At 30.9% G+C, this 23,202-nt stretch overlaps 1 pseudogene; it reads left to right on the top strand.

The window, feature by feature from the left end:
- The first annotated feature begins 1,423 nt into the window (after positions 1-1,423).
- The window catches only part of LOC122272369 (RAD50-interacting protein 1-like), a 33,084-nt pseudogene continuing 11,305 nt past the window's right edge, over positions 1,424-23,202 (top strand).

The raw sequence follows: 23,202 nt of genomic DNA, 5'->3' as shown, positions 1-23,202 counted from the left end.
GGTTCATGAAAGAAATTGCCTGAATGGTTGCAGATATTTCGTGCAACCGTGATTTCTATATCACACGAGCAATTTTTGGAGAAATTTCACTTACAGTTGCACTTACACTTGCAGTTGCACATATTTTCTCTCGTGTGATATAGCCATTTACTCACTCAGGCAATAGCAACTATATATTATCCAAAACACCACGAATAAAATTGAAGACAACAAACTGGGTAAAATTCACCACCTGCATACATATTGATGAAAGCTTAATAAACCAAGCTGATATAAATCTTGCAGTTGATCATTTCACAGATATGGTACTTGAAGCAACCAAACATAGTTCAAAATTGTCATCCACAAAATTACCAAAACACCCAAAACCGTGGTGGAACGATGATTGTAAAAAAGCACAAAGAAAGCAAAAACAGTGTTGGCAGACTTTTCGTAAACATCCAACTACTGATAACCTGATTACTTTCAAAATCAGCAGCCCGAAAAACTCGACGAAATGCTCCAAAATCTTCCTGGCAAAACTATATCTCTTCCATAAAGTATAACACACCATCAAACATAATCTGGAATAAAATAAGGACGATTTCTGTTAAATATACAGTACATAATATTCTATTCTTAAGTGTAATAATTTAACTATCTCACATATACACGATATTACAAACGCCCTTGCAGGTGCTTTTGCTATATTTTCTAGCTCTTTTAACTACAAAGAACCATTCGCTTCAATTAAAAGAAATCAAGAAAAAATAAAACTGACACCTAAGAAAACAAATAGTAATTACAACGAACCTTTTACATTTAACGAACTTCAGATAGCTTTAAAAAGTACCCACCCAACAACTCCAGGTCCTGATGAAATTCACTACTCTATGCTTCAAAACTTTCCGGATAAAATTTCAAGTCTTCTCCTGAAATTATACAATCGCATTTGGATTGAACGAGTTTTTCCTAAAAAATGGTTAACTGCCTATGTAATTCCCACTTTAAAGCCAGGTAAAAACCCCGAAGAAACCACTAGCTATAGACCTATTGCTTTGACTAGGTCTCGCAGTGGGCTGATCGTTAAGACACGGTTCCCAGCAGATCACCGAAGTCAAGCATCACTGGCTGCGGTCAGTGTGCGGGTGGGTGACCACTTGGATCAGTCTGCGTAGGGACCGAGGGTGTGCGGTATTGGTCTTCGTTAAACTGTTCTACCGTAAAGTGCTCGACTTCGCGCGCAGGTCGTCGGGCTACCAAACGGGGGTGCCATCCCTTCTGCAGAGGATCAAAATTGTGATGGCATGTCTTCGGATCATCCTCATGGATGTTTCCCAGACCGTCGCCAATAGCCCATTGTGCAGCTCTAGTGCGACGTAAATGAACTACAACATCAACAACAATTGCTTTGACTAGCTGTCCTTGCAAACTTCCCGAAAAAATGGTGAATCGACGCCTTATGTTTCGACTTGAAACTCAGAATCATCTTTCTGAACACCAAAGTGGATTCCGTAAAGGTCGCAGCACTCTTGACAATTTGCTTAGACTTGAAACTGATATTCGTCATGCCTTTTTGAAAAATCAACATTTAGTTTCAATTTTTTTTGATATGGAGAAGGCTTATGACAGAACATGGCGGTATGGTTTACTTAGGGATCTTATTAATTGTGGAATTGGTGGTAATATGTTCTATTTTATCAAAAGTTTTCTATCAAACAGGACATTTAGGGTTAAAATTAATTCCATTTTTTCTGATATTTTTATCCAGGAGGAGGGTGCTCCTCGGGGTAGTGTTTTAAGTGTGACACTTTCAATCTTGAATATAAATGGCATTTTACTTCAACTTCCTCCATCAGTTTATGGTGAATTGTTTGTTGATGACTTTCGGATATCATGCCGATCTACTAATATGTCACTTATTGAACGACAAATGCAATTAGCTGTCAATAAAATTTTAGTATGGGCGATAGAAAATGGTTTTACATTATCGATTCAAAAAACTCACTGTATGCATTTTTGCCGCAAACGTGGTCCTCATCCTCATCCGAAAATCATTTTAAATAGTTGCGTTGTACCCGTTGTTGCTGAAACAAAATTCTTGGGAATGATATTTAATTCAAAACTCATATTTAAACCTCACATAAATTACATTAGGAAAAAAACTTCTAATTAATTAAATATTTTAAAAGTGCTTACCAATTGTTCGTGGGGGCTGACATGGACGCAAAGATTAAAATATATCGCACTGTTATACATTCAAAACTAGACTATGGCACTCCCGTATATTCATCAGCACGCTCATCTGCTCTAAAATATCTCGACACAATCCATCATCAAGGTCTTTGGATATCGTCGGGGGCATTTCGAACTTCACCAGTTGAGAGTGTGTATGTGTTATGCTCTGAACCATCTCTTCATTTTCGCCGATCTAAACTTTCCTTGGATTATTATTTTAAGATCAAATCAAATCCACATCATCCGTTGTATTCAGGCGTCATCAATCCGCAATTTACCACTCATTTCTCTTCACGTCCATCTTACATCCCTTCTTTTGGGATAAGAATCATAAATATTTTAAATGATTTTAACATTTTCAATTTTGCCGCTTTTACTAATTTAGAGACTATCCCACCTTGGGTTGATGTCTCGATGTGTGTCTTAGATATTTTTAACAATTTCAAGAAATCTGACACTAGCCCTAATGTTTTTATCCAAAAATTTTATGAACATCGTAATAATTATAATGATTTTAAACCAATTTTTACTGATGGTTCAAAACATGATAGCCATATCGGCTGTAGTGCGGTTATTGAACATTTTACTATATCTGAACAATTACATCAAAACTCATCAATTTTTACTGCAGAATGCTGCGCTATTTTGCTCTTAATTTTATATCTGACCAAACTTACCGCAAGTGGATAATTTATACTGACTCGCGCAGTTTTATATCAAGTATTCCTCACATCGGGCGAAATCCCATGATTTGCAAAATTCAAAATTGCTTTACAGAATTGTGTGATGAAGGGTTCCACATCTACTTTAGTTGGATACCATCACATGTTGGCATAAGCGAAAACGACCTTGCAGATATTACGGCTAAAACAACTCAAAATGTAAGCAATAACCTTATAACATCTCTTGATTTCAAGCGTATATGTAAATCCACAATACAACAAGCTTGGAATGAACATTGGAAAAAACAAGCTAATAATAAACTGCACGAAATTTATCCTAATCTCGACAACTTCCAAACAATACATATTGATCGCAAAACCCAGGTTATAATCAATAGACTGCGCATTGGTCATTCCCGTTTTACCCACATGCAGTTACTAAAATCTGAGCCCGCACCTAGTTGTTCGCTATGTCGTGTTGACATTACAATTAAACATATTTTAACAGACTGTGAACGATTCAAACATTTGAGGAAAAAACTTTTTGACAACTTTTATCCTAATCTTCAATCTTTGCTAAGTGACCCTATACATCACAACCTTTTAAGTTTTATCAAAACTATAGGATTATATTCCCTGATTTAAAAAATACAGTAGTTTGACCTAGAAACAGACCTTTTACCTAGTGCCTGGCGCAGTATAGCCATTTCTGGCTCTTGTGCCAATAAAACCCAACCAACCCATATTAGCATCCATTTGTCCCTGTATTTATCTTAGGTGTGAATGTTAATGTTATTATAAATTGGTTTGTTTATGTATTAAAAACTTGAATATCTTTTGAACCTTTAAAGTTTTCTGATTAAGCTGAATTAGGGTAAAAATGTAAGTAGTAATTAACACCTCACTTGTTCAGAAAAGGGTTTCACATGCGTTAATCGGTATAAATTTAAAATTGCACTTTTAAATATTACGTCAAAGCTATATTATACCTATCAATTTGATTTCAGTGTTTTTTGATTTATCGTGAAAAAAATGTAACGCCTCATTTGATTATATAGTAAGAATTAAGTTTTTCCCAATTTCAATCCCTCTCTTCCTCTGAAAATCTAACAGGAAGAATTTTTGTCATTCAAAAGGATTATTTAAACCTAGGGAATCAATATTGGATCGAAATTAAAGCTTTTAAGATAATTTTTAGGTTTCTCTCTATTTTTATATTTAGCTATTTAAGAACTGACCTGCATATGGAGTTTATAATCACGCACAAAAAGTTTTCAATCTGCTTAGAAAACACTATTAAGAGAAATAAGTAAGGAGCTAATTTAACATCTATGGGACTAAATTTTTTACCACTAATCAGACTAAACTATTGATACAATATTTTTCTGATTTTCGCTACTTTTCTTTATATTTTATGTTAAAAAATTCGATTTATGAAAGGTGTTTAATTCAGAAAAAGTTCATCTTTTTGGCTGATTCTGAAACTTAATGATTAACACTAATAGATTTGAAGATTAATATTGGCTTTTATTATAATAAAATTATATAATTTAAACAAAAAATATTCATAATGAAGTATTTTATGTTTGTCCACTTAATACAAAACTTGAATAAAAATATTTTAAGTTGAAAAATAGAGTAGCACTAACTATAGGAAATAAATTTTAAAGAGAAGTATATATATATATCAAATAATATACAGCAAATTGCGGTTAATACTTTTGCGATTTAGAGAATTTTGTTAAAAATATTGAGCATTACATGGGGGGGAGTCTATGTTTCGATAATTTATTAACCCCTTAACTTGTGAGTCTCAAGTTCGAGCGAGCGCAAAGCCAAACTGTGCACATCGAGATAATTCGAGCGGAGTCGCATTTTATGCTGCTATAATTTTTCACACTCGAATATAATCTAGAGTTGAAAATAACAATGTGAAAGCTAAGAAAAAAATATCGTTTTATTGATATTTATCACTTACTGCATAGGATCGTAAGCAATAACACTTATTTATTCAAGAATAAAATATAGCCTTTTTCCATGGAACAAAAGCGCAGTATATCAAAATTGCCCCCCCCCNCCCCCCCCCCCCCCATAAGAAAAGTTGAACCAGAAGCGGCAACAAACGGAAACCTTATTCTAAAGTGTGTTTTTTACATAAAGTGATTTTTTGACCTTTTTTCCCCCAAGAAATCTGTGCGTTAAGAGATTAAATAAAAATGCAGGTTTGTCTGCTTTATTTCAAAACGCAATTTATAAAACCTTTTAAATTAAACGAGAGGTAACTTTTAAATTAACGAAAGGTCAGCTCAAGAATGTATTTGAATATGCGTTCAGGGTTATGTCGGGAATTGAACCCACTAACTCCATGAATCAGAATATTTCGTTAAAGAAATATTCCCTGCCCTCACAGAGGTATTTTTTAGCTGCGATAATCTAGTCCTATAACAGTTGAGTGCTTGCATGTTATTATTTTTGAAGATCTAAAACGTTTCAAGGATTTCCGGGCATGAACCTTGTAAGAAATGGTAACATAGATAAAAAAAGGAATCATTGTATTAGAGGTTTGAGAGAATTAATGATGTAGCCAATTCCGGGTTTTTAGTCCGTCAGATTTACGTGGATTTCAAAATCTAACAGTAGTTTTAAAATCAAGCTCTTGTAATCTCTGATGTGGATACGAAATTGTCATATTCTTTGACTATCAACCCTGTTCCTACCTTATAAAATTAACTTCGACATATTATAGTAGATAAACCACTCCAGACAAAATAGCTGAAAGCAATACGCCATTACTACACATCTAGGCCTTTTCCCTTTATCCCATTACTGTGCACCACGATAGTTTTTTGTTTTAAATTTTATGTACGTTTTTAAAAGTAAGGTAGTGCCTCTTATTTCCCCTCTTTCCTTCGACCTGCTGTTGTTGCAGTTGTAGTTCATTTACGTCCCAATGGAGTTGCACAATGGGGGCTATGTAGGGGACGGTCTAGGAAACATCCCTGAAGATGATCCGAAGACATGCCTTCACAATTTTGATCTTCTGCAGAGAGGATGGCACCCCCACTTCGGTAGCCTGACGACCTGCAAGCGAAGTCGAGCACTTTACTGTCAAACAGTTTAACGAGAACCAATACCGCACACCTTCGGTCCCTACGCAGACTGATCCAAGTTGTCACCCACCCGTACACAGTGATGCTCGACTTCGGTGATCTACTGGGATCCGTCTCTTAACAATCATTCCCTTGCGGGACTTCCTTCGACCTAAGCACATAGATCTAAACTGATGATGAAATTGATTCTAAATTTAAGCTATATGTTTATATATGCTATTTTCTATGAAATAGGGTCGTGGTAGCCTAGTGGTTAGAGATTCAAACTCCAGTCCGGATGTGCTGTAGTTTGATCCTTGATTCTTTTAAAAACCACCGAGTACATGCGAAATACGCACTCGCTAAATCTGTGGAACGAAAGTTCTATGATCATTCGCTGAGCAGTACCATGGGTACAGGAAAACGGTGAAAATTTCTTTCCCCTTTAGATCCACGTCTAAATTGGGGAAGTGAAATCTCAAATTCTGAAGGCATGTCTTTGAATCATCCTTTTTGATATTTCCCAAATCGTCACCTATAGACCATTGTTCAACTCTAGTGCAACGCAAATAAACTAAAACTACAATTAGGTTATTAAGTAGTTTTGGGAAATAAACCTGATTTCTTCTTTGCCGCCTTTCAGGATTTGTCTCCTTCAATCAACATAGCAGTTCGTTATTCTTTATTAGTTCACACATACTTTTGATTAATTAATTAATAATTATTAACTATGTCTCTTAGTCTGAGTTTTTGTCAATCAGCCAAATGGATTTCTAAATTTAATCATAGTTTTGCATTTAAGCACTAGAAATCTCTGATATTCTTCTACTACATAAAGATACGAGATTCGGAAGATTTCGCAAATATACTTAAGCAACCGTACGCTCCCGTAAGTAAAATTTAAAGTATGTGTCATTTTTGGAGAAATGCAGACTCTCCCGTGATTGAATATTGAACTTACGCAAGTGAAAATAAGAGATTTGGAAAAAATCCATAAATTAACTAACGGATTAAATTAACTAAAAACTAACGGATTTGATCCTCGTTAAACTGTTCTACTGTAAATTGCTCGACTTCAGGTCGTCGGGCTAACGAAGCGGAAGCGTCTTCCCCTTTGCAGAGGATCTAAATTGTGATGGCATGTCTTCGGATCATCCTCAGGTATGTTTCCCACACCGTCGCCAATAGCCCATTGCGCAGCTCTAGTGCGACGCAAATGAACTACCGCAACTGCAACAATCAAATGCTCAGTTAATTCGGCAGTTTTGGTAAAAAATGTGATACTTTTTGATGCCGTTCAGAATATCCGTTGCTTTCTTCTACCACAACCGCGTAAGCAGTTATTTTTCTACTTAATTCAAACCTAAATTTGAAGGCTTGTCTGATCGAACGGAGTAAATAGTTCATAAGCCAATGTAAAATTGAAGAACGGATTGCACAAATGGAGAACTACATCACAAATAGAGAAAAAAATAACGAAATGAACTAAAAAAATAACCGATGAGTGAAATACAAGACTCAAATTCTGAGAATAATCAAACCTTCAAGACTCAAATCAGATTAACACATCATGGTCAAGCACATAGATCTTTCTTGCAGCCTATCTAATATCCATGCTTGGAACTTTTTGACACTGGTAACAAGGCGATGATATCTGGTGAGCTATTATCCCTTTCTCTAAACTTTCCTCCCGCATCAACTAGATGATTTTCAGACCAAATCGTTGTCGTTGTTGTTCATTTACATTGCACTACACAATGAGCTATTGGCGATGGTTTGGGAAACATCCCAGAGGATGATCCGAAGTCATGCCATTACAATTTTGATCCTCTGCAGAGGGGATGGCACCCCTGCTTTGGTAGCCCGACGACCTGCATGCGAAGTCGAGCACTTTACTGTAGAACAGTTTAACGAGAACCAATACCGCACACCCTCGGTCCCTACGCAGACTGATCCAAGTGGTCACCCACCCGCACACTGACCGCAGCCAGTGATGCTTGACTTCGGTGATCTACTGAGAACCATGTCTTAATGATCAGACCACTGCAGGACCAGAGCAAATGGATTTAAGTACACCTCGAACGTCAATAGTTAAAGTCGTTAGATTAAACTCACAACTTACGAGTCCTCCACCAGCCGCGTGAAACGTACCTAATTGTCAGTGATTGTAGAACATTACAACCAGTGCTATGAAGGATTTTAAATCTTCAGATTAGCAAGATTAATTGCTTTTTACTAGAAATTTGCAACTGAAGTTAAAATAACTGATATCAATCAATTACCAAGACACAGAAGTATTAATATGCAATTATTTAGCTTCTATTCCAGATTGCTGAATTACACTCTGTGACTTTAACTCATCTGAACTTCACCTCTCTCAAGGCACAGAGTGCAAAAGTGAGAAGCACAGATGCTATTCGTCATCATCAATTTCACTTAATAGAACGTGCTGTTCGTGTGTTTTTAATATTACTATTATCGTTTCTGTGCAGCTTAATACAGGGAAGTCTAGCAACCTTTTTATTGTTTTTCGGGAATGTAATTACTTGTGTCTTTTCACGACTAAATTCAAGTTTATTTTGCTCTGCCCAGGCTGATAAATTGGTAAGGATATGAGTCACCAGGGCATCAAAATGATAGAAGATCGAGCCACCGACCAGCACGAAGACATCATCCGCGAGAGCAATTAGCTTAAAATCTAAGCAATCAGAACCAGGGAAGTGTGTAAAATTAATACAGTCACCAAAGTTAAAAATGGTATCGATGACAATGAGCCACAAGACCGGACCCAGGGAAGAGCCCTGTGGCACACCAATATTGATCTGCTTTTCCATGACAAGCTCGCCAGCATCATCATTAAAAATAACCTTTCTAGAATTCAGAAAACTAAAGATAGAACCCGAATAAATTTATCGGACAGTAAGTCCGCAATCACTGCCCTCATCTCGGCTACCCATAAATCCCCCCACAGCATCCTCCTCTTACAAAATAAGATCGTTTCAGCAAGTGCAAAAGTTAAATCAATTACTATAGCCTGGACACCAGCACATGTGGGCATCCCACCCAATGAAACCGCGGATAAACTGGCCAAACATGCCACCAATTCTCCTTGAGCCATCCCTCTTATCTCATCTGAAGACTTGTCATATTCAGCAGTTTTAGACTCAAACAGCGAACTCAATAACCTCCGGACTAACTCGAAATACCACAGGCGTTTCCTTTTTGTTTGGGAGTTGATTGAGTTTCAATTTCTTAATTTATTAATTTAACCTCTCCAAAAGTGTTAGGAAATTTTTTTTTATAATTTCGATCTCCAGGAATAATACCAAGTTCAATTTGAACTTGTTTGGCTTGCTCAAGAACAGCGTTCACTCTCACTTTCCATAGTTATCCTTATCTCCAGCAACAAATCAACTCAACTAAAACTCCATTCTACAGCATAGGGGATAAAAGTGAGAAGCAAAGATCCTCTACCAAACTAGTAAAATCTTTGCTATTTTTCTTTTAAATTATTTTAAATTTTTTTTAATTGTATAAAATCTTTTTAATTGTATAAATTCTTTCTGTATTCTTTTCTTTTAGATTCTTTTGAATATCATTTAATATTTTAAATTTTATAGATTGAGTAATTGACCTTTCAAATATATTATGAATTTTAATGAATTTTAAGTAAATTGTAATTTTAAATTTAATATGTATTCTCGAATACTTCTCAATAATTCTATGAAGTATTCAAGTATTGCGACACTTAAAAATAAACTAAATAATCATATTGAAATCAGGAGCGATGCAAATTTAATAGTAACAAGTAGCGATACAAGTTTAATAGTTATAAAGGCGAAAGAGTTTCACGTTAAAACTTTTTCAAAATTTAACTTTATTGAGAATAGGAAAAGTGAAACTCTTTCAAAACACTACTTAAATTTTATTTGTTATTCTGTAATAAATACTGTTCTTAAGGAAAAAAAATTAAATGAATTGGAATTAAACGAAAAAATTATTGAAAACATTTTTGAAAGACATAATTTACTATTAGATTTATTACAGAATCAGTTTTACGAGCTGAACGATAAGCTCAATAACGTTTATGAAAATGAGCGTTATTTACCGTGTTTTCCAAAATGGAAAACACGGATTTCTGCTAGCGCTCATTTCCTTAAACATAGTTATAATGACTGTAATTATTTCGATAAGCAATTAAATGCTTTATGCCAACTTTATAAGGACGGCGAACGTTTCTCAAAACCCAATAAATTTACAGTTACACTTAAGAAAATAATTTACCATATTATTACCCATAATATTAAAAGAAAGAACTGTATCGCTACTTTTTATCCTGTAAAATAATTATTATAAGATTTTTAATTTTATATATCTTAAATAAAATAAAATTTCCTTTTGTAATTTAAATTTTTTAAATTAATTTTTTATATTCTTTTAAATTAAAACTATCTTGAACTCGTATTTTATTTTTTTAAATTGTACGCAAACCTAGCTAACCAAATAGTTAAATATAACATTTTCTTAATATAAGAAGAAAGAGGAGGTAAAGAGTAAGTACAATTTTTCTGATTTATTTAAATCTTTTAATGTTTACATAATAATTTAAATAGTTTGTCTGTTCAACGGTGGTAATAAAAGAACATATTTTAAAACTTAAGTAAAGATAATTACGTATAGCGTACTCCTTACTTAATATTATTAGATGCATATTGCGCTAGGTAAATTTTGACAGGACAGTAAAATCTTTATTTTAACACTTTTTCTAGAAATTAAATTTTTATGTTTCGATTAGTGTATTAAGAAGAAGAGTGAAACTGCGAGAAAAATGGGAAATTTTAGAAATTTCTGCAGCAAGTGAAATAGAAAAAATGAGGCCGATAAAAGATGTTTTTTATTCCAAAATTAAAGAGTTGAAGGAAATAGAATCTCTCAATTCTTATATAAAATGGATTTTGAAAGTAGAAGATGAAAAGTATGTACTATTGTCTAACTAACTGATTATATGACTTGGCTACAAAATTTTCGGTTTTATGCATTTTTTTATTACAACACTTTGTTTTGATGAATGTGATCAGGTCTACCAAGAAATCAGGGAAACCTAGAATTGTCAGGGAATAATGCAATTTTTGTGTCAAAACCGGGAAAAAATTTTGCAATTAACTTGAAAAATTACCAATTTTAAAATTGAAAAGAAACCAATAATAATCAAAATGTACAAATTCAGCATCTATTTTTATTATTCATTGTAAAATTCTGCTGTAACATGGTTAAATTTTGTAGAGTTATTTCTAATAGAATAATTTTTGTTTTGAAACTACTCTTTATCTAAAAATTTCTTGTTTTCAATTTTTCTCAATTATTATCATATTTATAGTTTAATAATACAAAGATTATAAAAGTAAAGCTTTCTATGTAAATTTTGTAACATATTTACTATCTGTTATCTGTTTGTTCACTAAAAACAAAGGAAGGAAGTGTTAGTTTTTACACTGTCATGAAACATTTTTACCGAGTAAAAATGTCATTGTCTTAGATATTATTTTTTTAATAACTTTAAATATGCATTTTTTACACTCTAATGAAAAACATTTTGCGAAGTAAAAATGTAATTGTCTTACATATTATTCTTTTAATATGCTGCATTTTTTCCGATACTAGTATTCACCAGAAGAATTAAAAACTCTGTTTTTTTCTTTTTTAAATTTTTTTTTCAATATAAACTATGGGCATAATTCCAAAAGCAAAAGTTTTAAGCAATATAAATTATTTCTCTGAAAGAAAAAGTCTTTATCAATTAGAAAAAATCTTATTTTACCATTATATTTGATATACAGTCAAACTTGTTTTTAATGCATTTTGAGCTATATCCAATCTCTTAAAACACGCTTTTTGAGACGTGTTTATTTTCTTAAACTTACATTCAAACTGTGTCCATTTCTTAAAAACACATTTTGAACTGTGTCCAGAATATAAATCTCACAAATATACTTGTATGGTTTACCAAAACTTCTTGAACATTGTATAGAAGTTTGGAAAAAAAAGTATTTGACTGTTCCTGAAGCTTTTATTTTTGTTTGAATGATTTAGAAACATTCCGTTAGTTTAATTTCTTCAAAAATTGTATGCAGATGAATAATAAAGCTAAGCATCTGAAGTTCATCATACGTTTTGAATCTCACAGCTGCAGTAACTTATCAAAGATATTTTTTGCAAACCATTGAATAAATTCCTTATCTAATGTCATTATGTGTCTCTTTTAATATACCTGACCAAATATTTGTAAAACATGGACTCTTTCAGTGATTGTTCAGAAACAATTAAACCATCACAAATTATATGTGATGAATGGAATTGGTCTAAGGAATTTCAAACTTTCCGAAAATTAATAGGTGTTCGTGATAATGTATTTTGTGCCAGAGTGCTTAGACAATGCAGTCGATAAAGGTCTTGCCAACTTCGCTGTTAGAGAGCCAGTGGTTGTGAATTTGATTCTAGCTACCGACTAAACAATTGGCATGCATTTGGTGTAGGGATGTTATAAATATTTAGCCCATTTGCCGAATATTCAGTTGGCCAAATATTTTTTGGAAAAATGAGTTTTGGCTAAGATCTTTTGGAGTTCTTTATTAATAGATTAAATAAAGAATAATCTAAAATAGTATTTTTATTATGAATTATCTGCTATAGTTTTTACAGATATTTGTATAGTTTAAAATTTATGTGCTTGCAAATTTATGTCCTGGAAGACAAATGGAAGAGCAAAATTCCAAGAAATGAAACTTGATTACTTTATATTGAATCCTATGTTTTGTACAGCTGATATTTGTTCGTCATTTTCAGATGAACATATATTATATTCAGCACTTTTGTTTTAAAATTTGAGAACGCTTTTTTTTTTTAGAAAAAAATTATAGTGTGTTTTAATGGAACATTTTATGATAGATTTGATTGTTACTTTTTTCTTGTATGGTACAACAAATAGACGGTAACAAAAGAGCTGTGGTTTTCAACTTTAAAGTTTTTAAGGAATAAGAAAAAAAATTTCTGTTTCTCTTTTGATTAATTTTCATTTTATCAGTGAGTTTATTATGACGCAGCCTTTTTTAAAGAGTGTTTCTAATGAACGTTATTCTTTCATCGTCATTTTTTTTAGAAAAATATGTAAGAAAGGTAAACTGAGATTTTTAATGTTTTTTTTTTTTGGAAAATTAAGATTGATTTTTGTTTTGGTTCTTATTTAGCTTTTTCTTTTTAACTTTTATTTTTTATTGACGTTCTTATTAGATTGATCGATTTTTAGTTTTTCTGTTTCGCTTTTGTATTAATCTTTTGCTTTCGTGGCATTTCTTTGATAACACAACATTTTTAAAAGCATTTTTGATAGACTAAATTTCTTTTAACCTTTATTGTATAAATTTTTTTTTTGGAGAGTATTAATTTTAGCATTAAAGTTAGCAAAAAAATAAAGAGAATTTTTGTTTTCTTTGCTATTTTTCTCTCTTTTTTTGTTCAAATTACAACTTCAGCTTTTTTTTTTAATAGATTTAAGTTTTTTTTTTTTATCTTAAGTATGTCTAATGGATATCGATTATATTTTTCCCCTTTACCACATACCATCAATACAGCTAAATTTTCAGCAATGATTAAACTCACTTATATATAAATAAAATAGTATTTCTGAATGATTTTAAAAAAATGTTGCTGTTCGTCCGATTCCCCCCCCCCCGAATATTCGAACAAATCGTTGCATCACTAGTTTCGAGCAAGGTCCACATGAAATTTGTCGCCCTCTTGTTGGTTGGAAAGTTTGGAGAGAGCGTACTAACTCAGGTGCTGTTCACATCATCTGACTGGGGTCAAGATTTAGGTGCTTGACCATAATTGGATGGATGTATTTTATGTTATGTGTATAATGTTCCCTTTATGAGATTCAATCAAAATAAACATTATTTCCATCAAAGTATAGAAAAAAGGAAATAATAAATATTTAGTTATTTTTCAAATTATTATAGTTCCTCTTTTTATAATTTTAGCTGACAAGGGTTTATAGAGCACCCTTGTTTCATTATAAATGTGTTACACTATTCTATTTTTTATTATTTTATATATTTTATATTTAATAAGTATTAATATTTTTATTATTTTGCTTGCATTATAATATATATATTATTTTGTGTCTTAATCATACTTTCTTATTTGTAGCGAGTTCCAGGCTGTTCTTACCAGTTTACATTCTGTTTTGTCAACAAACATAAGACTGCCTGCCAATCAGGCAATTGATGTTCTGCTGAAATTCAAGCAATTATTTCTCTCTTTGTGTAAAATTTCCTTACCGTATCCTTATCATTTAAATTTAAAAATTTTGATAATTTTTGTGAAAACTGATTCTTGTTTGTTAAAAATTTGAAGCTTGAGTTTTAAGAGTATATATAGTATTTCTAACGTTAAAAAATGTGAAATTTTTTGGTGTATAATCAGATTGTTTTTGTGACCCAGTTTTTTTCTCCACAAATATAGCTGCTTTTTAAAAAAAAATGTATGGATGTGACTTCTCTTTTCTGACATATGTCCTCCTGCTGTCATATAAAGAGTGTTATGATGGCACAATCGGTAAGGTAGTCACTCTTACCACTAGGGAAGAGCAAAGAAATTTAAGTTCAATCCTAGTGGATAACTAAACGACTGGCGTTCTTTTGGTTTTTCTTTATTCAAATTATCACAAATTGATTTTATTTAGCTCACTCACTGTATATTTTACTTATTTTGGAAAATGAATTTGATTCAGTATGTAACTTTTATATTAAATGAATAATCCCAAAAAACTGAAGTGGTAAAGGTATAACTTGATTAAAAAACTTCATTCATTTCAAAGATATACAAATTGAAAACAACAGTTGCCATGTTTCAAGCACTCACAAATATGTTTCTATTCTTAAGATTTTCCAGGCATGAATGAGAAGAAACATAAGTGATTTGAAATAAATGTAAAGTTGCCAGCAGAAAAATGGAAAAATAAAAGTGAGAAACAAAACTAGAAAAACTGCAGTAGCTGAGAGAGAAAATAAGATTAAAAACACAACTTTACATCTATTTTAAATTACTTTAGCTTCTTCTAATTCAGATCTGCCAAGTTTAGAAAATGGGTGCCTATTTTTAAGCACTTGAAACATATCAATTGCTATTTTCAATTTATACATTTTTTAAGCGAATGAAGTATATAATCAAGTAATATTACCTTCGTTGGAGTTATTTTATACATTTTAATAGCAATTAGAAAAAATGTTCTTTAACTTAGTATATGCTACATTTATCATGTTATTTATATCAGAAAATAAAATTGTTTTTCATTGCACATTTTTCATAGCTTATTAGCAAAAGTATTAGTGAATTAATAGTAATGCTTGCATCAGAAAATAAAATTTTGATTTAGTAGATAATAAGTATCATAAACTTTTTTTAGTTGAAAGATTTTTTGAGTATTTAACAAATCATGTTAATTATTCCATTAAATACTATTGTGATTCATTTAAGTAAGTTTCATGGACTTTTTTTAAACTATTATTATGTATTACTTATTATAAAATATTATTAACAGAAATTAGTAAAAAAAATTCTTAACTGACAGTGATACTTATGTCAAAATTCAAGATGTTAAGGTCAAAGTGGAAGACACCTCATTACTGTTACCTCTTCAACTGCTACTTCAACCTTTGCAGAAAAAATTTGTTTCATTTCATGGGAAAGAAGCCCACTAACCGACTAGATAAGGTATTTTTTATACATCGTTAAAACATTTGCATAAAACAAAAATGTTTATTGACTAATTTTACAGTGCATTTGAAAGTTAAACATTTCTGAGTCTTTATTCCTGTATTACTGTTTCTAAGAAAGAAAACAATGTTTAAAAATTAAAAAAAATAGCAACAGGGAAAATTGAAGAAATTGAAAATTTTACTCCAAAGAAAAAAAAATTTCTACTCAGGCTTATTTGTAAAACCATTTTCCATTAAACCAAATTAAATTTCTATCCAATCTAATAAAAGGAGCATTCACGTTCGATGCATACTTTTTTGAATGGGACTGTCTGAAATTTAAATTTATATTTTAGTTTTATGTATAAACTCTTGTTTTTTTTTCAACATTTTAAAATTCATCAAATAAGTAATAAAAGTAGTAAGCTTTGGAAAAATAGAATTGCAAAATTTGTTTTCATGTGTGCCATAATAAATTTGTACTTCATATTTTGTTAATATTTGGCCAATTTTGCGTAATTTAAATCTGTGTCCAGAGCAGTATGGGCACTATAGTATATTTGCTCATGTGAATATGTTATTGTTTTCAATTTATTATTACAAAATTGCCAACGAATTTATGATCTGAAATAATACATTGATTCTGATACTATTCTGCTCCTTGGGGCAGTAAAAAAATCGCCAAAATGTTATTGATGTGAGTGATGCTTAATAAACTGTGGTATTATTTCCAGTAGTAGTAAATAAAGAAAAATAGCAGGGAAAATACTGCAGAGAAAGAACAAAAAACACCCAAGTACAAGAACTGAAGAAAGGCCATAGTCATCGTATCAAAAGCTCTCTCTTGGGATTATTTCGCAGTCCTCGTAATCAAGTTTGAAGAGTGCATTTTTTAAAAATATTTTACAAGGGTCATTGAACAGCCGACCCAAATTTGGGGGTACGACTACTATTGTTCAATTCCGCAGCCTTGTAATTTGGAACACAATCCAGAAGACAAGAGAATTCCTGTATCAAATGTTGGGAGAAATTTGCTTTCATGGAAGACTTTTTGATGGAACCAACCTGGATGAGCGTTACATGGAGAGGAAAACCACGAGAACCTCCCATGGTTAGCTTGGTAGCAAAGACTTGGTGCAAGCTGGATACGAATTCGTATCGACCATCGTAGTTTGTTTCATCCTAATTTGTAATAATATTAAGTTTAAAATAATTTTATTTTATAACATAAAAATCTGTATTGTTTACTTAATTTTTTGTATATTTTTAAGATTGCATATTTTTTTTCTTCTCTTTAGCCTGAATGGTATTTGACCCAAATATTGACTTGGATTTCAGACCATTCACTTTTTTTGGAGAAAATTGTTCAGCCTATTTTAGAAAATGAAGGCATGTCTCAATATAATGCACAAGTATGTAAATATTTTTTCATCACACTATATTTAAACTATTTTGAACTGAATTTTTTCTATTACTTATTTGCTTAAAATTCACATATCTGTTAATATTATGTTGTGTGCATATCTATCTATATTCCAAATAACATTAAGTATTCAAATTAATTTACTTTAAGTTTTACTATATGATAAAAAAATGGATAAAAATTTGTCTTTTAAAAATAATACCTGAGTAATACTTTTGTAATTCACCAGATACAGCTAAATTGCTCCTATTTTACTGCAGTTATTAAAAATAATTTATTTAGTTTAGTGTTATTTGCAATATATAGCACACAGTTTTAAAATTACTTGAGTAAAAGTTAAATATTTTAATGTTTTTAAAAATTATTTTTGTTGAGTTGACAAAAATAGGTCCCAAGTCTCCCCGGCTATTTTTAAATGAAGTTGCTATTTTAAAATTTATTATTACCTTTGCTGCACTCTTAAAGTTTTGACATGATAAAGGTGTTTTATTAACTTTTCCCTTAGTTACTAACATATTTGCTTTAAATTTATTGTTTTAATGATCATTTGATTTTTTTTATTTTGCTAAGACCAAAAAACATTTTTGTTTGCATAAACATGATTTTTTTAATCTGCTCAATATAAATTGAATTGCCGTGTCCTCTTCCTTCTCTGTTACTATATTAATGGTAACTTTATGCTTTTACTTTTTATTTTTCCTCTCTGCTATTAAGGTGCCTCACTACCTTGAAAAGTCGAATTTCGATGAACTTTTCGAAATTGAGATTTTTTAAGTTTAAAAATATTTGGAATCTTATCTTTCGATTGGTGGTAAAATTTCGTTGATACGATAATTCTAACCCGAGATATGTGCATTTGAAAAAGTATTAGTNCACACTGTATTTAAGCTATTTTGAACTGAATTTTTTCTGTTACTTATTTGTTTAAAATTCACATATCTGTTAATATTATGTTGTGTGCATATCTATCTATATTCCAAATAACATTAAGTATTCAAATTAATTTACTTTAAGTTTTACTATATGATAAAAAAATGGATAAAAATAATGCCTGTAGATATAGAGTAGTTTCATGTCTTTTAAAAATAATGCCTGAGTAATGCTTTTGTAATTCACCAGATACAGCTAAATTGCTCCTATTTTACTGCAGTTATTAAAAATAATTTATTTAGTTTAGTGTTATTTGCAATATATAGCACACAGTTTTAAAATTACTTGAGTAAAAATTAAATATTTTAATGTTGTAAATTAAATATTTTAATGTTTTTAAAAATTATTTTTGTTGAGTTGACAAAAATAGGTCCCAAAATAGGCTGGTCTATTTTTAAATGAATTTGCCATTTTAAAATTTATTACTACGTTTGTTGTACTCTTCTTAAAGTTTTGACATGATAAGGGTGTTTTATTAACTTTTCCCTTAGTTACTAACATATTTGTTTTAAATTTATTGTTTTAATGATCATTTGATTTTTTTTATTTTGCTAAAACCAAATCAAACTTTTTTGTTTGCATAAACAATATTTTTTTAATCTGCTCAATATAAATTGAATTGCAGTGTCCTCTTCCTTCTCTGTTACCATATTAATGTTAACTTTATGCTTTTACTTTTTATTTTTCCTCTCTGCTATTAACCATTTCTGTTTTTTTTTCCTCTATATAATTTAACAAAAAGCGATTTTTGTGATTTTTTACTAGAATGTAAGTTTCGGGTAACTTATTTTTTTTATTTAAACACTTTTAATCTTTAGTAACAGAGGAAAACATAACAAGTTAATGTTTTATTTTTTATTTAATGTTACAAATCCAAAAGTGCATTGTTTAACTTTTATAGCCAAGAAACATTCCAATTGCAGCTGAATATTTAATTTTTCGAATATTTTAATTTTTTAAGAACAAATTTCAAAAATGCTATAAATATATATATATATATGATATTTATTTTTTTAAATGAAATTAACCCTCTATTATGTGCTTCATGGCAAGAAAAACCTTCCAATCTAAGCACACAAAAAACTACTACTAGGAATATTTTACATCAGACTTCCCAAATAATAAATTTCATTATCTAATTTATTCTCTACAGTAATTGTTATTTATGGTTTAAATTTTAGCCCTTAATATTTTATTTTGATTTAGTTTTGATTTGAAAATGAATTTTTTCTAGTCTCAAATGATGAAAGGCTTAGTTCGATTGGCGATTTTGCGTTTGAAATCTGATATGAAAACTTTGCTTGATGATGATAGACTTCTCAGCCATACAATTGATGAAATCTTACTCTTTTCCCGCGAACTGAAGAATCAAGGCTATCCTCAGAGTTATCCTGACATTTTACAAATACTGACATCTGAGCCATGCTTCACTAGATGGAGATCCTTAGAACATCAAGGTAGAACAATTATTTTATCGTTCTTTGTTTATGTTCGATAAATACAAAAACATTTTTCAAAAATTTCACATAAATTTACTAATTTTAAACTATACTTTCGATCCTATTTATTAGTTGAACGTTCATCCATTGTTCTTACACTTTTTATTATCAGGTCTTTAAATTATCAGGTCTTTTTTTTTTTTTTTTTTAAAGGAAGCTATTTCGTTTTTAAGAGAAAAACTGTAACTCCTGATACTTATAATAAAAAAAAAAAAAGTTTAGATACACACTCCTAAAACACATTTGATATTTTTGCATGAGTTTTAGAAAATGTTGAAATTTGTGGGCAATTCAAGAAAGGGTATAAGAAGCTAAAGAAGTGCAAAGTGACACTGATGAAGATGACGAAAGACAATCAGTGTCCGTGGAAAACCTCTTTGAGGTTTTCCACGGACACTGATTGTCTTTCGTCATCTTCATCAGTGTCCGTGGAAAACCTCAAAGCCTTTAAAACATTAATGTGGAATTTTTTTTATTAAAACAAACTGACAGAAAGAGAGCAATTAGTTATAAATGTGGGAAAGTTATTGTTTGCATTGAGAAGAAAAAAAAGTGTTGAAACTAAAATTTCTAAATATTTTAATTAAATAAATGTGTTTATTCATTTTTCTTTTGCATCATAAATATTTTTTCCGTAATTACATACTTTTTTTCTTAAAACTTTTATATACTTATTGTAAATTTATAAGAAATTAAATCTATTACTTCTTTACATACATTTTCTAGTTATTATTGGATATTATATGTTGACCTTACATTTGTTTTTCTCTCCCTGTCTATACCAATGTCCCACAAGAAGCATCTATCTATGTTCTAATGCATATGTGCAATACAGTAGTATTGCTATGAAGGAAATATTCCACAAGTTATAATTAAATTTCACTTGTTTTATTTTTAACTGCATTATTAAAAATTTTTTATTTTTAAACCTATCACATTTTTTGTGAATATATATAAATAGGCATATGGATGACTTTTACTTGAATACATTCAGAGTTTAATATTTTATTTTTATATAGCTTTAAAGTGTTTGTATATAGTACATATTGTTAAGTGTGTATTGTACTTGCTATTTAGAGCAAACATGTATTCCTTTGTGTTGCTCATTCTTCCAATTTAATTGACTGTTTAAAAAATTTTCTTGTATATTTTTTAAAAATAGGATGTAAATGCATGCTATCTTTAATATGGTGTATTATATTTTTCAGGAGCATTAGAGAAAATGGATAAATTCTTAAGTCTGGACACCTCTTGGAAATCCAGATATCAAGATGAGAGTGATATTGACGATCTGCATGTACCAGAGAGTGCAGAACTCTTTATAACTCTTCTTCTAACAATGACTGGTAGGTTTAATATTTTTTTCTGACGTCGAAGATAAGAAACTCAATGTTAAAAAAAAAATTTAAAGTTAAATTTATATTTCATAAAAATTCTTTTTATTTTTTTGCACTCAGAACCTAAGAAAAGATAGCCAGATGAAAGGGATTACGGTTCAATGCATATTGATCTGAGCCTTCAGGAAGCTCAAGCAGGTTTAATGATACTAAGAATTTTTGTAAAAATAATATGAGAATCATTGTGGCTCTGGGGATAGAGCTCTCACCACCATTAAGGTGAATATTGATATAAATTCTGCTCTAAGCTCAAACAAACCACAGTGCTGACCTATTCTCAGGGATGAATGGTTCATGGGTAAAAATCTGCTTGCCATTGGGCTAATTGTGGGATGCTTTTCGGATTTTCCTTTCCTAGTATCACAAAAGCGAATAGGTTTAGTCTCATTAAAAAAATCCTCCACAAAGTCTCAATACTTAATCAAGGTGTTCCCTTATCTTTTGTATTTGGGTTCAACTTTTTCCTTACGGCTGCTACGAACTATAAATGAACCATCATGACTGGCTTCACCATGCTAAGTGCTGTAAGCAAAGGGTTAATTTTAGTAGGCTACAGAGTTGAACATTGATTATAATAAACGCAACGATTGTTCAGCGATGGTTAAAATATAAAATGTTGTTGTTGCCGTGTCTATGCATACAGTGCTAGTGCAAAGATTAGAGTCCTCCAAAAGTCTTGATAATAAGATTTTCAAGTTCTGGAGCCCGATGGCCATGGAGAATTTTGATGGGGGGTGCTCCAAGTTGAAAGAGGGAGCCGATAATGGCCTGGCAGTCAAAAACATGGTCTGGAGTTAATTGCAAATAAGGACAGTACTTGCAGATGGAATATGATTTTATATTGTTGCCTGAAATCTTCATGCGTTTGAAATGTCTAGTACGTAACCTAGGTATTGTAGAGGAGAGGGTTCTTGGGCAATTTAGATCGGGGATTGTTGCCTTGCTAAGAAGCTGGTTGTAAATCCTTCGCCTGCCAACAGCATTCACATCTGCACAGGTGACAGCTCGAGGTTGATCTTCATTGCGTACTTCCTTTACAAGGACATCTGCACGTTTTTTCCCCTAGATTCCAACATGAGCTGGGATCCACTGGAGAGTGCAACGGATATTTAATATAAAATAAAATATATGTAATTAAATATTTTATTTTAAATATTATATTTTTAAAAATAATCATTTTAATGTAATTAAATACAATATTTTAAATTTTTCTATGTTTTTTTAAATTTCCTTTTTCAAAAAATATTACTTAGATTGTTATTAGAAATTGTGAAAATATTCGTAAGCTTTCTTTCTAATAGAATGTGAATTTCCAAATTCTACCTTCATCCTATTATGTAACAATAATATACATATTTTTCTTTAAAAATTTTTTTCTTTTATATTTTAATAATTAATTTAAGTTTTTATTATTTTAATTCAGTTTCAGTAAAAATAAGCAGTTAAATAATTTAGTAAAAGTCAAATGGAAATAAGGGGAATTAAAGGTATTTAACTACACTTTCTTTATTTTTCTTTTAAATAGTCTTTTAACAATGACAATCGGGTAAATAAAAGGCTCAAGGATCTGGTGATCCTGTCTCTGGTTCCAATTTCATTTTTTGACCTTCAATAATATTTAAAAAAACAACAATTCATTGTTTATGAGATTGTGAATAATATTAATAAAACATTTGTTTGATTATTTCAACTCATTATTGCTTAATTGCTAAATTAAATGCCATTTTAATTTTTCCTAATATTCATCCTAATATGAATGATATTTTACTTAGCTCTTTTCGCTTATGTAAATAACTTGTAAAGGTTAAATTGTAAGTTTTTTTTGTATAAATTTTATTTAACATATTCGCTTGTTATAACTGTCATAATAAACAAACTCAGAAACAAATAAAAATTCAAAGAATGTTTAATCTTAAAATAAAAGTGTTTTTTTTTTTTTTTTTTTTTTTTTTTTTTCTTTTTGGAGACGNAAAAGATAGTGTACTGACCATGATCTATGTGTACTAAGGTTTCCTAGCCATTCTTTTTAAATAAAATAAAAAACATACCAATAATTACATAACTAAACTCAGCAGCGCGTTAGCCCACACAGGGCCAAGGCCTACTGTGCCCATCTCAGTTTTCTTGACCTTTTTTGGGCTCTGGGATGCAGGAGCAGATGTTCCGGTTAGGTGGTCAGCCGAACGCGGAACCCCCAGTGTTTAGTTCCCAAGCATGCTTGGTACTCATT

Source organism: Parasteatoda tepidariorum, chromosome 6 (genome assembly GCF_043381705.1).
Source record: "Parasteatoda tepidariorum isolate YZ-2023 chromosome 6, CAS_Ptep_4.0, whole genome shotgun sequence".
In the NCBI taxonomy this organism is placed as follows: domain Eukaryota; kingdom Metazoa; phylum Arthropoda; class Arachnida; order Araneae; family Theridiidae; genus Parasteatoda; species Parasteatoda tepidariorum.
The sequence above is the reverse complement of the archived record's forward strand: the minus strand, read 5'-3'. Positions and strand labels throughout refer to the sequence as shown.